At 33.3% G+C, this 6535-nt stretch overlaps 1 long non-coding RNA gene across 1 annotated transcript; it reads right to left on the bottom strand.

The window, feature by feature from the left end:
* Window positions 1-226: 226 nt before the first annotated feature.
* LOC128512526 (uncharacterized) lies at window positions 227-1186 on the bottom strand. Its single transcript, XR_008356298.1, has 2 exons — window positions 782-1186; window positions 227-666 (listed from the first exon to the last, which is right to left on the bottom strand). It is a non-coding gene; the product is annotated as an uncharacterized LOC128512526 (long non-coding RNA).
* Window positions 1187-6535: the final 5349 nt, after the last annotated feature.

Below are 6535 nucleotides of genomic sequence, written 5' to 3'. Positions count from 1 at the left end.
CTGGTTATCACAATAAGTGATAAGCAGCAGGTGAATGCGCAATAGCAACCACTCTGAAAAGCCAGGAACACAGAGTGCAAAGAACTGACAGTCATTATCCAGGAAATCAGACTGTTGAAAAAAATAAAATAAATATATAAATAAAAAATTAAATGTAAAAGGAAAACTAGACCTAGGCTAGCTCAGCACGCACACACACACACACACACACACACGCAAACAATCATAGATTTTAGATTTTATTTTAAAAATGACATCTTGAAAATATTGTAACATAACAGTGTAATTTTACAGACTTTCCATAGTTCTTTGATCATAAAAAGATTGCAGGATGACATGCAATACAAAGTTTATTTTAATCATAAATGAAATAAACAACAAACCTAAAAAAAAAGGAAAAAGGAAAAAAAATAAAATAAAACTTGACTCAAATGGAATGTGTATTGAACCACTGTAAGACATATGTAAAAATGACATTGTGACACATCTGTCCCCATTGCCTTTTATGTGTATTCATGGCTGCTGTTTACCAATTGTTGCAAAGTAAACAATATAGATAATGATGAAAACAATGCCGACGACCAGTGCAGCGATATTCAGGTTCTTGGCCATTCTGGAATGCGCATTAGCTGTGGCACTATCACCAATGGTGTTAGCCGTGTCAGCCTGCAATAAAAATCATCAATTCCTTCTTTTTGTTTAAATCTTATTTTACTATAGTATTTTATGATGTGGATTCAGTGATGAGTCAAAGTGCTGGTGAAAAATGTATATTACTTACCCGGCACGAGAACACAATTGCAGCAATTCCAATTGGTAGACAGCAGAATAATGTGTTAAAGATGGACCAACCCAAGTATGTGGGTGCACCAGGAGTCCCAGACATATTTCGTTCAGTCTTACACTCTTGGCTGCGTGAGCAAGACTTCAGGAGAAATGAGGGGTATGTGTTAGCAGCACAAAGATATTGATGCTGAGGTGTGGCCTGATGGAGGTGGGTTTTGGGGTTGGTCAACAAATCAACAAATGCCTTCTTTAAAAAAACAGAAGTAAAGTTGTGTGGATAATAAACATTTGAGAGCTAACTAAAAAAAATTACACAGAAGCACATTTGATATTTTATATTTTAAATTAAATTGTAAGAACAATAAGCATTAGCATAAATTTTACAGACTTACAGACTGTACAGAAAGAAATGATAAACTCTGAGAGTGCAGTTGGTCCTCACTTATGTAAAAAAAAATGATGGCCTCGCTTTAGCATCATTTGTCCTACATGAGTCCACTATTAACTCCCTTGTCTGGTGATGTTCAGGAGAAGGTTGTTCCTCTGGCACCAGTTCTCCAGGTATTCCAAGTAGGTCTTCTAATTGTTGTCCAAGATCAGGTGTCCACCACAACGATTGCATCAGCAAACTTGATGATGGTTATGGATTTGCTAGTGGCCAAGCAGTCGAACATATACAGTACATTGAGTACAGCAGGGGACTTATAACACAACCCTGAGGGGCTCCAGTGCTGTGGTAAGGGAGGCTGAGACATATCTGCCCATCTGTACTGCCTGTAGTCTGCCAGTCAGGAAGTAGAAGTAGGCTAAGATAGAAGTGGGCTAAGTGGTAAAGTATAGTATAATATGTATAATATGGTGAGACTCTTAGCTACAGAAAAACATTTAAATTAGTCGTGTTTTACAAAAGGCTGCATGTCTGTAAATGATGATCCCCAGTGACAGAGCACCACTGCAAATTCACATTGAAAATATAGATAAAATTTCAGATACCTGAGAAAACATTTTACTTTGATCTTATGCAAGCATTAGCGAAACACTTGGCATAAGTGTAGCAGGATTATAAAGTGAAATAAAAAATCTTTAGCACACTTTTTTTTTTACTCTCATAACTGTCTTCTGTCATTCTGCACAGTCCCAAGTCCCAGTCTGAATTATTATTACTTAACAAGTAATAGTATAAGGCTTACATCATACAGGACACAAAACAGTAACAAAATCAATCTAATGCAATCAATTGAAAGTAAAACAGAATAAAATAATTATCTTTGGAATATGAATGAAATGGACAAATTTAGTGGGAAAACAAAATAAGCAGTTGCAAGAGCTGTGGCAATAGCCATGTTGAGACAGTCTGAAAATTCCTAGAGTGGTTTACAATGTACGGTGGAGAAAATGTGTTGCTCTAACAACCAATTAATTAATTAAACAAACCTTTTTTTACCCCCCAAAATACAAAGTCTTCCAGAGTTCTACAATTCACTCAACTGATTTAATTAAAATTCCGAGATTAGTACATTTCTTTAACATGTACTAATCAGTCAATAACTTGTAATCAATAACAATTACAAATGACTTATTTATTCATTTATTTATTTATTTATTTATTTACAAAGGTAAAACAATTAAAACAAAGTTTTTGGAGTAGGGTAAATAATAATATTTAAAATTAAATTTGCGTAAAAAGGAACTATTTTGAATGAATAATGAATTAATCCACCTTTTATTGACTAACTAATAAAAATATTGCTTTGTTTGTTTTTTCATCTCGAATTGGATGCTTATTACCTTCCTTCTTCCTTCCATAGGTATGCATAGTTTTTATTTCTGCAAAGCTGCTTCGTGACAATGTACATCCTTAGACTAGACATAGAATTGAGTAAAATCTCATTTTATTTACTTTTGTTAATTTTATACTTCCTTGCTTTAATCTTGTTTTAAGTGTGTTAAAGTTTTTCATTTTGTTTTATTTAGCATATTTTTAGTGTGCTTTCATTTGGACTCTATCTTTATTTTTATGCTTCTATAAATATTCTACTTCTACAGTATATATTCCATCAGGTAATTCTGTAAAACACAAAATACAATGTGTGAAAAAAAAAGGATGGATTACACAATAAAATGGAACTGAAAGAAAGAACAGAAAGGTTTCCCCAGCTTTCCTCATAACTTGTTTTTCAGAAGCGGTGTAACAGCACAGATCTTTCACAACCTCACTGCTCACTGCTTACACACACACACACACACACACACACACACACACACACACACACACACACACACAATACATCACTGTAACCCAAGATCATGCAGTATTTACTTAAAGCTCTGCAAATGCTGCATGATCCTGAGTTATTTTTAGTATAAATAAAAAAAAGGCAAATAATCTGTAAATAAATTGTGTTAATGCTTTGGCTAAATAACATTAAGAAATCAGTATTTAGTGGAATAACCACACGTTCGCAATCATGCGTTTTGGCATGCTCTCCACTAGTTTTTCCGCATTGCTGTTGGTTAACTTACCACTCCAACAGCAAACTTTAAAAAAAAAATGACTGTGCCATCTATCAGACGTATTTAAAATGTCTTTGGGGCCTCCATATGTGGCAGCAAGTTGAAAAAGACATACTTTCAAAATGCTACATGGCGATATGACAAGAACAAACCAATCAGCCGGTGAAATTCTCCACATTTTCTTTGTGGTTAAAGAGTGATTGAGAGCTTCATGGCCGACTCCAAAGCTTGCAAGGGTGTTGCAAAGCAATTTCTTTTTGTATAATATTTATCTAACTTAATAGTAATAAATTTGGATATTAAGTTTGAGAATATACCTCAGTTATCAGATGTGTACAAAGTTAATAGCCGTATTAGAGCTACAGTACCACAACTATGGAACAATCCATATTTTGGCTACGAACACTCAGTTAAGTAAAGAGAAAAAACATCATTAATTAAAAGAATTAAACAACAACATTCAATCCAAAAAAATCTATAAAAAAAATAACTTTGAATGCATGTACAAAGCAGCAGAGGAGACTGTATAAGTCAGGCCTTCATGGTCAAATTGCGGCAAAAAAAACCCCAAACAAACAAAAAACCTTTGGACGACAACAAGCAGGAGAGACCCCTGCTTGGGTCAAGAAACACAGAAATGGTCATTAGATTATTGGAAAACTGTCCTTTAGTCTGGGGAGTTCAAATTTAAGAATTTGGGTTTTAATCACAATGTCTATTTCCATGACACAATGGAAAACCATTCCACATGACTACCTCGGGAGGCTGACGGAGACAATGTCAAGAGTGTATAAAGCTGTTATTAAATCAAAAGGTGGCTACTTTGAAGAATAAAAGAAATATTAAAATATTCTTGGCTATTATACCTGTTCTTGTCGACTACATAATCCCATACTAGTTTTGTCATAATTTCTATGTCTTCAGTATTAATATACCATGTTGAAAACAATAAAAGAAAGACCACTGAATAAAAATATTTATGCAACCTTTTGATTCGTAATGTAGAGTATATATAAAATATACTTGTGGATGGGAAAAAGTAGTGTTTACTACTGCACGAGTGAAAGTTACCAAAAAGGAAAAAGATAACTAGAATATGGTTTGAATGTGGTTCTTTGACTGGAAAGTCCCCATCTTTGATGAGCTTTAACAAGCTGTCGTTTCAGACTGAAGTGAAAACCTTGCCTAGGGTACCAAATGGAGTGGGCATGTTAATCAGTTCTCATCTCACAGGACTAATCTGACATGATGAAGGTTTTATTTTTATATTTTTGTTTTGTTTTGGTGAACATTGTTGTGTTATTCATTGTTGTGTTGTAATATTCTGTAATATTCTTTGATAATTTATTTTAAGATTCACATTAGTAATAACAACATCGGAAAAAAGCATGAGGATGATGGATATTTCAAATTGGGTAAATAATAAATAACTTTTCCTTGATACCATTAGGCAATAATCTTAGAATAAATGTAATTATTTAGTACTTACAAGCAGCACAAACCTGAACATGCAGATTAAATGTGTGAATAATTCTAAAAGACATTGTGGCTGTGCACAAAGTATATCAGAATTGTTGATTTAAAATCATAAAGGAATCATAAAAGGAAATGTGATGAAATCACAAAGACATGCCTAAAAATAACCCCCAAGCAACAATCTGCTTATTCCGAACATTTACTTCCCTCTGTTTCCTTGACTTCTCTATATCTGTGAATTATAATGATTCATAATTTCCTCCCTAGTATCCTCCCTACCTTTTGTCATACAGAAGAATGCATGTTCCCTTGTATTGTTCATTTCATGCGTGTTGTTTTCATTTTGTCTCATGTGAGATTTTTCTCACCACCATCAAACCTGGCTTGCTCATTATGGAACTAAACTCTACCTACAGATTTCTGCAAATCTTGTTTGTCCCAGTGTCTTTTGTTAAAATACAAAAATTTGTGGTAACCACATACTGCTCCGTCTCACAGATGCATGCGGCCATCTCCCCTATAAAAAAATATAAAGTTAGCAGGATCAAGCAAGTAATTACAAATGAAAGGATAAAATAGTTTTTAATGCTCTAGTAATAGTTTTTTTAATAACATTTTTGTCTGTTAAAAATATAGGCAAAAAAATAAATAAAAAAACATAAAATAAAAACTAAATAAATCATCAACCTGTAACTACTTGTTAAGTAGTAAAATTCCTAAGAATACTAAGATACTTAAAATACTAAGACCAAAAAAAAACCTTGTATAGAGGCGCGGTGTGGGGAAGTGCAACCCTACAGATGGAACACGGCAAATCTACATTAACACCACACAGGGGAAAAAAAGCATGTTTACAAAAAAAAAAAAAGAGACCCACACAAACACTACCAACTGGAATCCAGCCGACTAATGTACATAAAACAAATTTATAACAAACAATATAGTTGATTTTAGCCTCCAATAAAACAAGATGAAGCAATATGGTTTCAAACTAGACACAAAACAGCAGATCCCACAAAATACTCTAAATATAAAATAAACACACTCAGATTACTTTTACTTCAGAAGGCAATTTCCTTTTTACAGTTCCCAGTGCTTTTTACCTCCTTAACAGTTTTGACCAGTTTTGGTCAAAGCCCCCCCGGGACAGGAGTTGTTAACTTATTAAACTTAAATTTATTTGAACATTGTTAAACTTTAATATAAAGAGGCAATGAAGCCTACCTTACAACACAGTGGTACACCCTAAAAAATGCTGGGTTAAAAACAACCCAATCTGGGTTGTTTTTAACCCAGCTGCTGGGTAACTATTGGACTAACTAAATGCTGGGTTAATTTAACCCAGCAAAATGGGTTATTTTTTTAACCCAGCAAAAATGGGTTAAATATTCAACCCAAATGCTGGGTCATATTTAACTATAATGCTGGGTTAATTCTACCACATAAATTGGTTAAATGTTCTACCAAGATGTTGGTTCATTTTAACTGGAATGTTGAGTTAATTCTACTTCACAAATAGGTTATTATTATTTTCATGTTTTACAGTGAATCTGTAAAAAAAAAAAAAAAACAAACTACCCACGTCTATTAAACAGTTAAATTACTTTGATATACTAGTTTATTACAAAAAAAAACTTAAAAGTTTTGCAAACCATACATATATGCAATAAACAACATCCTATTAAATGTTCATAGAAAAAACATTTATTTTTTAAAAGCACAAGAACAGATAATCAACAGTGACATCATTACTATACTA

The sequence above is a fragment of the Clarias gariepinus genome, chromosome 24 (genome assembly GCF_024256425.1).
Source record: "Clarias gariepinus isolate MV-2021 ecotype Netherlands chromosome 24, CGAR_prim_01v2, whole genome shotgun sequence".
In the NCBI taxonomy this organism is placed as follows: domain Eukaryota; kingdom Metazoa; phylum Chordata; class Actinopteri; order Siluriformes; family Clariidae; genus Clarias; species Clarias gariepinus.
Note: the sequence above shows the minus strand (reverse complement) of the source record. Positions and strands in the feature narration are given on the sequence as shown.